Source organism: Myotis brandtii, unplaced genomic scaffold, assembly GCF_000412655.1.
Source record: "Myotis brandtii unplaced genomic scaffold, ASM41265v1 scaffold3723, whole genome shotgun sequence".
Classification (NCBI taxonomy): Eukaryota; Metazoa; Chordata; class Mammalia; order Chiroptera; family Vespertilionidae; genus Myotis; species Myotis brandtii.
In genome coordinates this window covers 27,949-39,313 of record NW_005364312.1, presented here as the reverse complement: position 1 = coordinate 39,313, position 11,365 = coordinate 27,949, and the positions used below count along the sequence as shown (strand labels likewise).

Sequence of the window (11,365 nt, the reverse complement as noted above, 5' to 3'; positions counted from 1 at the left end):
AGCAATGGACATAAGACACTGGGGGGTAGGGGAGGCCAGAAGGTCAAGGGCGGGGGGAAAAAAAAGAACACATATGCAATACCCTTTGTAATACTTTAAGTAATAAAAACAATAAAAAAATAAATAAATAAATTTTTAAAAAGATTTAAAAAGAAAAAAAGAGTTAAAATGTTAATAATAAGAGACTATGTAAGGTAAAAAGGATCACTAAAATTTAATAAGGTAATTATCATTACTAATATTCTTATAATTTTCTCAATTCATGAATTCCTTTTTCACCTTTTAATTTCCTCAAAAGGGAGCTTTCAGCCACTGTTTGGGTGCCTGCAAGTATGTTTGTGCATGTGTACATGTGTGTGTGTGTCTTTATCTGAATCCTTAGTTACTTTTATGTACTTATTTTTCAATATTGCAGAAATGTCTTTGGGTTTTTTTCTCATAAATAACATTTTTTCCCTTTCATTTTTCAGACAAACTCCAGAAGAACTTTGGTAAATTGGTTCTGTATCCCTTTAATCCCATCACTTTTAAATGACTGCTTTCCTGATGTCTCTAACATTTCTTGCCTTTTTATTGATATGGCATTCCTTGCTTAGCACTTGACCCTGATGTCTTCTATCCTAACACAGATTTCCTCTTGAAACAGGGGTCTGATATTACCCAAATCAATTATTGTTGTAACTGTAAAACTCAGCATAGCTATTTAAAACAAAAGACATGAGTAAGGGGAAGAGGGAAAAGTAGGTTTATAGTTGTGTGTACACGATACTCAGAGTATATTCTTGCATTATTATTTATTAACTAGAGGCCCGATGCATGAAAATCATGCAAGGGGCTCAGCCCTTGCAGCCCTATGGCTTCATCTGGAAGGTCATTTGGAAGAATGTCCAGAAGGTCGTTTGGCTGTCCAGTCTAATTAGCATATTATACTTTTATTAATATAGATTACTATATTATTTAATGAACAGCTATAGATTTACTTTTGCCCCACCTTGTATATACTATATATTGAGTAGCAAAAATTTTGTTAAAGCTAACAAAACAAAACAAAATTGTAAAAGTCAAAATAAATTAAGAGTATTTTTATAAGATAAATAAAAACTTTATTCTAATTTTTTTAATCAATTCACTATATTCAGTCCTTTCTCCCTTTGAATTGTGGAACAATATTCTCTGAACAACTGAGAGCTTTCAGCCACTGTTCCTTTGTGCGTGTTGTGTGTTTATCTGTAAGGTGACAAATTGTATTCACATTTGCTTCCCACAATATTCACAATTTCTTTCCGTTTCATTTTTCAGACAAACTTCAGAAGGACTTTGGTAAATTGGTTCTGACATCGCTTTACTCCCAAACACTTTAAAATGACTGCTTTCCTGATGTCTCTAATATTTCCTGCCTTTGTATTGATATGCCATCCATTGCTTAACACTTGTCCCTTATGTCTTCTAACTTAACAGAGATTTCCTCTTGAATCAGGGGTTCAATATTATTCAAATCAATTTTTGTTGCAACTATAATACATGGCATGACTATTGCAAACATAAGACATGGAAATAGGCAGGGTCAAATGTAGGTTTACAGTTTTGAGTACATGAAATTCAGAGTATATTCTTGCATTATTATTTATTTATTACTATATTACTTAATGAACAGCTGTAGATTTACTTTTGCTCCACTTTAAATATATATTAAGTAGCAAAGCACTTGTTAAAGTTAATAAACCAAAAAATGTATAAAAAAGTAAAAAAAAAAATTAAGAGTATTTTTATAAGATAACTAGCAAAATTCTATTCCAAAATGTTTTTTCTTAATTAACTATATTCAGTCCTTTCTCCCTTTGAATTGTGGAACAATATTCTCTGAACAACTGAGAGCTTTCAGCCACTGTTCCTTTGTGCGTGTTGTGTGTTTATCTGTAAGGTGACAAATTGTATTCACATTTGCTTCCCACAATATTCACAATTTCTTTCCGTTTCATTTTTCAGACAAACTTCAGAAGGACTTTGGTAAATTGGTTCTGACATCGCTTTACTCCCAAACACTTTAAAATGACTGCTTTCCTGATGTCTCTAATATTTCCTGCCTTTGTATTGATATGCCATCCATTGCTTAACACTTGTCCCTTATGTCTTCTAACTTAACAGAGATTTCCTCTTGAATCAGGGGTTCAATATTATTCAAATCAATTTTTGTTGCAACTATAATACATGGCATGACTATTGCAAACATAAGACATGGAAATAGGCAGGGTCAAATGTAGGTTTACAGTTTTGAGTACATGAAATTCAGAGTATATTCTTGCATTATTATTTATTTATTACTATATTACTTAATGAACAGCTGTAGATTTACTTTTGCTCCACTTTAAATATATATTAAGTAGCAAAGCACTTGTTAAAGTTAATAAACCAAAAAATGTATAAAAAAGTAAAAAAAAAAATTAAGAGTATTTTTATAAGATAACTAGCAAAATTCTATTCCAAAATGTTTTTTCTTAATTAACTATATTCAGTCCTTTCTCCCTTTGAATTGTGGAACAATATTCTCTGAGCAAATGAGAGCTTTCAGCCACTGTTCCTTTGTGTGTGTTGTGTGTTTATCTGCAAGGTGACAAGCTTAATTTTGTATGAGTGTTTTTACAATAAATTTGAATTGTATTCACATTTGCTTCCCACAATATTTACAATTTCTTTCCATTTCATTTTTCAGACAAACTTCAGAAGAACTTTGGTAAATTGGTCTTGACATCCCTTTCCTATCAAACAATTTAAAATTACTGTTTTCTTAATGTCTCTAACATTTCTTGCCTTTGTATTGATATGCCATTCATTGCTTTTCACTTCTCCTAGATGTCTACTATCCTAAGCCAGATTTTCTCTAGAAAAACTGGTTCAGTATTATACAAATTAATATTTTTTTCAACTATAATATGCATCATGGCTATTGAAAACATAAGACATGAGTACAAGCAGAGTCAAAGGTAGGTTAAAGTTGTGAATACACAAAACAGAATTTATTCTTGTATTATTTTTTACTTATTAATTATTGTTTTATTTAATGAAAAACTGTAAATTTACTTTTGCCTCATCCTATATTATATGTAGTACCAGAGATCTTGGTAAAACTAACAAACCAAAAAAAAGTTATAAAAATGTCAAAAATATAGGAATATTTTTATAAGGTAACTAACAGAACTTTATTCCTCAATCTTATTTTCTTCTTAATTCACTATATGCAGATGTTTTCTCGCTTAAAATTTGAAACAATATTTTCTGAGCAAATGAAAGCTTTCAGCCACTGTTTCTATGTGTGCGTGTTGTGTGTTCATCTGCATTTGCCAAAGTTTAATTTTGCATGAGTACTTTATAATAAATTGATTTTTATTCACAATTTTTTCCCGCAATATTTACAATTTCTTTTACTGTTATTTTTCAGACAATCTTCAGGAACAATTTGGTAAATTAATTAATTTAATTCTGATACCCTAACAAACTGTTTACTTGATGCCTTTAGCATTGTCTGCCTTTTTCCCTATATGCCATTCATTGGCTCAGCTTTTTTTTTTTAAGTCTACTGCTCCTCCCTCAATTATTTTGTTGATATAATTTTCACATTTGAATTTCCCTCTATTTAGTTTTCATAACTTCTTTTCTTCCCAGTTTCTTCTTTTCCCATCTCATATCTGTCTTTCCCTATGAACTTTGATTTCTTCTGCTTTCCAGAGACTTGCCATATTTTCCGCTATAAATCTTGTGAGGTGAAGAAAAAAGGCTAACGGGCACATGATTTCCACTCTATTATACTGTCGGTAAAATATCCATTAAATTAGGATCTCTGCCTTTTTGTCCCCCAAGTTCAAGGGACCATTTAATGCAAACTTTGAGGGAGGATGGAAGATTCACACTTCTTCTAAATGTCTAGTATTGTAATTCAAAACTTTGCTATGGACTTCTCCCCCATTCCTCTCCCCATTCAAAAGTCTCTTTAACCTCTGATATCATTCATTGGTCAACTGTAAATTAGAGAGGCATTTGCCCCTGTATATATTACTTAAGTGTTATCAGGTATAAAAATATTTCATGTGATTTTTCCTGAAATTTTATTTTTAACAATAGTATTTTGACTTCATTTAAAACATTTTATTGACACAACAATCAACTTGTCAAACTGCAATTCATTGTAAATATTTGTAGAAAGTGTTTATATCTTAAGAAAATGTTAGTGATAATACATCTATTTTGAATTTTTTTAAAAAATCTTCCCCTGAGTATATGCTTAGAGAGAAGAAAGGAGAGAAATAGAGAGAAAGATGCATCTGTGTGTGAGAGAAACATGGATCATTTGCCCTCCTTTCATGCCCCAACAGAGGATTTAACCAGCAACGCAGGCATGTACCCTGACCAGGTATCAAACCAGCAACCTTGCAGTACATGGTATATAGTTCAACCAACTGAGTCACTCTGACTTGGCTCAATTCTGTATTTTTAATGTGAGTGACACAAAAAGGTATTATCCTTCAACGTTTCCAAAAGATATTTTAATAAAATACCAATATAATCATTACAAGTATAATGTCCTGGTCCTGGCTGGTGTTTCTCAGTGGTTAGCATGTTGGCCGCACATTCAGGATAGCAGGTTTGATTCATAGTCAAGGGCATGTACCTGGGTTGCAGGTTCAATCCCTGGCCCTGGCCAAGGTGCCTGCCAGAGGCAACCAGTTGATGTGTCTCTCTCATATCAATATTTCTCTCTCTCTCCTCCATTTCCCCCCTCTCTTTCACTCTCTCCAAAAATATGCTGGGATGAGGATTAACAACAACAAAAATTATTTAATGTCCTCTTTTTCTAATAACATGTTTCTGGTTCTATTTTTGTTTTCAGAGGGAATGGAATTTTAAAAAATATCTCTTTAATGCATGTAGGAATGTTCGTATAACTACTGCTATAGGCACAGGTTTAGACAAATGGCTGCCTTTTCTCTTTGCCCCTTCATCTTTTTTTAAGTAAATCGCTTGTGTATTGGTCGGTGTTTGCATTTTTTTTTGGAGAAGAGATTAAGATAAGGTGAACCTTCTTTTGGTATGTGCTAAAATAGAAACTCACAATAAACAATGTTTTATATTTATTGCTTGACAAAAATGTGAGTAGAAGCACCAAAAACCAAATCCTGTGTTCTTTTTTTTCTGGAAGCCACGATTCAGTATTTGCTAATTCACATTTGTGATTACTTTATGCAACATAGCTGCCACAATGAGAATTGATGATATATATTTAGCAAAAAACAAAATTACATTAAATCTAAAAAAATGAGTAATAAAAGCCTCAGTAATGTCAAAGAGATCAAAATGTTTTTATGAAGTAACTACCAGAACTTATATTCCTGCAATTTTTCTCAATTTAGTAGATTCATTCCTTTTAATTTTTGAACAATATTCTCAGGGCAAAAGGTAGCTTTCATTTACTTTGTTGTGTGTGTGTGTGTGTGTGTGTGTGTGTGTGCGTGTGTGTGTGTGTGTGTGTGCGCGTGTGTGTGTGTGTGTACATCCTGGTACATTTACCATTACATGGGAACTTTTCACTAGTTTAAACTTTCCTTGTGTTCCTGTTTCATAATATTTATATGGAATTTTTTCCATTTTATTTTTCAGATGATATCTGCAAAAGAATTGGTAAATTTCTCTGCCAATCTTTTACTCCAAAGACATTTAAATAACCACTTCCGTGGTGTCTTTTAATATTCTCTATTTTTTCCTTGTTTGTTTTTTATCTACATGCCATTTGTTGGCTTTCTCTCTCCTGGACGTCTACTTTCCTCTACCAGTGGTTTTGTTTGTGAACTCTTCTCCATTTCTGTTTTCCTACCTTCCATTCTTTCCCATTCATACTTTTTCCATTTTATGTTACTTCCTTATAAAATTTGTCTTCTTTCACCCAGAATCTTGACAGAGTTTCATTGTGAAGTTTGTAAGACCAGGTGAATGAGACTTATGGGTATATGGTTTACATTCTATATTTTTTTCTGGAAACTGTCCATTCATTAAGTTAGTAGCATATATATATAGCATTGAGGAAGAGGCGGCAGGGGCCTCCGTGCACCTGCGCTGGGGGAGGGCCTGATCAGCAGCAGCTGCAGCTGCTTTAAGGACTGGAGAGGGAGGCAGGGGACCAGCAGCAGCTGCAGCTGCTGTGGGGCCCGGGGAGGGAGACAGGGCTGGACCGGAGGGTGGGTGGCACCGGGCGATTTCACGCTGGGCTCCTAGTATGAGATAAGACCCCAAACTTGCTGAGTAAAATTTCTCCATCTACTGTTGTTTCAAAGACTGTGTACATTCAGATATCATTCATATTTCTAGTATTTGCTTTAGGCTCACACTCCATTCATTGTCCTTGATCATATTTCCTAAGTGTTCCCATTACATGCATATTTTTGGAAAAATTTTCTTGGTTTATATTCTTTAATAACATAGTAATTGTTCTGTCTTTTTGCATTTTATTGATCTACTTATTAATTGGGTACACTGCAATTCTTTTTCTATATTTATACAGGAACTTATATTAAGAAAAGTCATTTATAATGTATTTCTCAATTTTGAAATTTTATGTGAATGACATGAGAAGCTATAGTCTCAGAGACTACTAAGATTTTTCATACAATGCTAATAGAACCATAAAAGTTTAACATCCTTCATTTAATAATAATATTTTTCAGTTTTATTTTTGTTTACAGATTAAATGAAATTTAGCAATGTATCCCTTTAATGATGGTGCAAGCTTTATATGCTGCTCCAGTTACACTTTTGGTTGCATGGGTTCTTTTGCTGTATGCTTCCTCATGACTTAAGTACCTGCCTCATGTGTGCATGCATGCCTGCATTTTATTCAGGAAAAAAGGAGAAGTGCCAAACAAATAAATGGGTAAAGAACACAGGTTTTCCCCAAAGAAGTCCTATTTTACTTTCTCTTCCTGTGACATTTCCTGTATTTGCTTATTTTTCACCAAGATGTGGAAGACGTAATCCAACATTGTCTCTAACGGCTGAGATGTCCTTTGGAACCTTATGTCTCCAAGTCTCAAAAATATCCTACAATTATAACCAGGGAGTAAGCTATGAAAGGGTTGCAAATTTCTGCCCTACTCCTTCTTGATATTGTGCCTTCATTCTGAGTTAATTATTTTCTCTTGCCCCTTCATTTTCTAGATAAGAGTGACCAGGAAAAAGGAAAGGCAGGAATCTACTTCCTGTCCTTACTTGTTGTTTCATCCTTTCTTGTACCTATGTCTTCAACTGTCGATCACCCGCCTCAACTCCACCAGACACATCTTTTCACTTAATTTTTTCTTATTTTTTTCAATTTGTGATTCATTGTCTCCTATCATAACCTCTTTCATTTGTGCTGTTGTTGCAATCAATGCAGACTCAATCTTGTCTGTTAAGCAAATTTATTAATAATATACCTGTGCAGTTTTGGTATTCTAAAAATTTGTGATGTCTGACTATTTCCAAGAAAGGCTTAGGTCACGTGATTTTGAAATCCATCCACTGCCATTTAAAACTCACTTTCCTTTCATTTGTGGTTTACTTAAGTTTCATTCAGGCATGACTTAAAATGCAAATTTAAATACAATAAAGGTATGTTATGAATTAATCCATGGACATAAGTGCTGTAAATAGAGCTGCCTAGAAACTTAACTTTTATTTTTATCCTTTTATTTTCTTAAGAAACAGAGTTCCAGAACCTTTAATCCATGTTAGTGGCTGCTTTATGCAACACAGCTATCACAATAACAAGAATTTATAAGATATAAGAACAGCAAAGAATATACTAAACAAACAAAACAATAAAAGAATAATGTTAAAATAAATCAAGATTATTTTAAAACATAATAACAGAGATAATGTTTCTAAATGTTTTCTTAGTTCAGTAAATTCTCTTCTAGTATGCTTATTTACAATTTTTTTTTTCAAAATGTTCTCTGGACAAAAAAGCTCTCTGCCTGTGTGTGTGTACAATGTATTTGTGTGTTTATGTGCTTCCTGATAGATTTAATTGGGATATCCTCCATGCTACTTTGGCATAATATTTGCATTGATCTTTTCTTTTTGTTTCTCAGAAAGACCTCAGAAAAAAATTGGCAATTTTGGGGACAATCTGTTACTCCCAAACCCCTTTAAATTGATTGCTTTCTTGGTATCTTTTATATTCTTTGCCTTTTACTCTATCTGCCATCAGTTGCCCTGCTTTTTTCCTTGAAGTCTACTGTTTTCACCCCAATATTTTGGTTATGAACTTGTCCCATGTTAATTTCTCTCCATTTAATTTACCTACACATTTCATTCTTTCCTAATTCTTCACTCTCCCCCCCATTTTATAGCATTTTTTCCCTGTTGTTTTTCTCTTTTCCAGAGACTTGCAATAATTTTACTAAGCATTTGGTGAGATGAAGGGCATTAGGTTGATAAGCACATGGTTTCCAAAATAGAATATCAGTTGTGTATTCAAATATATGAGATGAGAAAGTCCAACTTCCCAATGGAAGATTCACCATGCTTTGTTCTTTAAAGGCTTCGTAAATCTGATGTCATTCATTGACAAAGTATGAACTTGAGTCTCATTCTCCCTCAGTTCTTGTACATATTCCACAGTGACCCCATATATACAAACACTTTACAATTTTTTTCTTTTTTCTTTCTAAACATACAATTTGTTCTTTTTTCTTTGAGTTGGTATTACCAAACTCATAATTAAACATATTAATTATGCAAACTTCAATCTCTTTAAAATTCTTATAGAAAGGATTGTATATCACAAAGAAAGTTCAATGATAATATACCTATCAATTCTGAATTTTTATGTGAATACTATGAGGAGCAATCAAATTAAAATATAATACAAAAGTCTTTTATGGGACAATATAATCATTAAAAGTTTAACATTTTAATTTCCCTATTGATATTTTTCAGATGTATACTTATTTTCAGAGGGAATGGAGTTTAGGAATATTTTTCTTTCATGAATTTAACAGGCTTCATTTGACTACTGCAACACAGTTTGGGACAAATGGGTGCTTTCACTCTTTGCTTTCTCATCTGTTTTTAAGTAATTATCTTGTGTATGTTTTAAATTTATTCAGAAAAATGTAGAAGGCCCAATATAAGACTAATGATGAATGTTGTTTACACAGAGAAAATCCTCACCTACCTCTTCTTATGGTATCACTTCTACTCTTAGTTCCTTTGTTATTGAGGGATGAATGGAAGCAAAACATTTCCTCCAATGAGAAGGCCTCTGGAGCTTAGGCTTCTAATTCTCAGACATGGGGGTCAGTTTGAACCACAAAGGAAACTATGGAAGTGTTTCCATTTTTGTCCTTCTCCTTTCCTGACATTCTGCCCTCCGTTTTAATAAATAGATTAGGGTCTTTTTCCTTTTATTTTATTGATAAGTTTGCAGGAAAAGTAGAAGTTCCATTAATGTATTTTCCTGTGTACCTCCTCTTGGTTTCATCTGTTAATTGTTCCTTTGCCTTCAACTGTCAATGATCATCTTCCTCAAGTCCAACATATGCATATTTTACATGACTTTGTCTTATCTTCTAACTGAATGTTGTCATTTTTTAAAAATTCTACCCATTAGTAGTGATTTGAATTGTGCTGTCTCTTCAATCTATAAGAATGCAGCTTTCTGCCAGGTACATTTTATTAACATATACCTCTGAGTCATTGGCATTTTCAGTGACTGGTGTGAACATTTAGTCCAACAAATGCCTAGTTCATTGGATTTAGAACTCGCTTTACTTATATTTATTACTTTATGTCTTTCCTTTCCTGAGATTTAATGAAGATGAGCTTCATTTGGGCATGAATTGAAATAGAAACCCACATAAAACAAAGTTCTGTATTCATAGATTGAGAAAAGAAATTGTTTTGAATAAGGGCACTCAGGAACCTAACTGTATTTTCTCAAGCAGAAATGGCTCAAGATTCTGTTTTGGTGTTTGGGGCTATGTTATACAACAGAGCTATAGCAAAAATGAGAATTGACTACATAAATTTAGTAGCAGCCAAAAACCATATTAAAGCAAGCACACTGGGTAATAAAAGTCTAAATAATATTTAAAGCAGTTGGGTACATTTTGAAAAGGTAACTACCAGGATTACTATTCCTAATATTTTTTTCTCAATTTAGTAAGTTAACTAATTTAAACTTTTTTTTGGTAGAATATTCTCTAAATAAAAGGGAGCAGCCATCTGCCACTGTTGGTATCTTTATTTTGTGTGCATGATGCATATATGTGTATGTGTTTATCTACATTCCAATATGTTTAATATTATGTTCAATTTTTTCAAAGAACCAATATTCTTTATGCTTGTTTTCCACAATGTTTACTCAAATATTCATTTTATTTTTATTTATTTTGGAGAGGTAGGTAGAGGGATAGAGAGGTAGATAGAAACATCAGTGAGAGAGAATCATTGATCTGGCTCCTGCATGTGCCCTACTAGGGATTGAGCCTGAAACTGGGGCATGTGCTCTTATAAGGAATCAAATTGTGGCCTCCCGGTTCATAGGTTGATGCTCAACCACTGAGCCACACCATCTGTGCTACACAGATATTTTTATTTTATTTGCCAGATGATCTTAAGAAATTATTTTATATATTTTTCTGACAACCCTATATCCAAAAACTCTTTGACTTATTTCTTGGTGTATTTGCCATTCCCTGAATTTTTCTCTATATGTTGGCTCCCCTTCTCGTGGATGTACAATTTTCCAACCTCCATTTTTGGATATGAACATGTTTCTTATTAACTTATCTCCATTTCTGTTTTGTTATCTTCCATCATTATCATTGCACCCTACTTGGTTCCATACCTTTCTTTCCCTACAATATTGTCTTCATCTGTCTTCCAAGGACTTGCCATAGTTACATGATGAATATTGTCAGATGAAGGAGCTTAGGAAAATAGGCACATGGTTACCATTCATATATTTCTAGAAAATGTCCTTTAAGTTGGGACCTTTTTAAGTATTCAAGTTGACTGGGCCATTACTATCCTATCTAATAAAAGAGAAACATGGCAATTAGCCTTATGTCTGCTACCCTTCTCATTGGCTAATCAGGGTGATATGCAAATTAACTGCCAGCGAAGATGGCGGCCGGCAGCCAGGCAGCTTGAAGCTAACATGAGGCTTGCTTGCTTCAGTGACGGAGGACTCCAACGTTCCCCGCCTGCCTTGCCGGCTCTGAGCTTGCAGTTTGAAACATTGTTACAAATATAGAAGCTAAACAAAACCCCAGAAACCTGCTTTCAGCCAGCCGGGATCTCAGAGCTGGAGTTGATACAGTGTTTCGATTATAGA

At 33.4% G+C, this 11,365-nt stretch overlaps 1 pseudogene; it reads left to right on the top strand.

Annotated features, from left to right (window-relative positions):
- LOC102256306 overlaps positions 1–11,365 on the top strand; it is a 58,119-nt pseudogene that overhangs the window by 19,558 nt on the left and 27,196 nt on the right.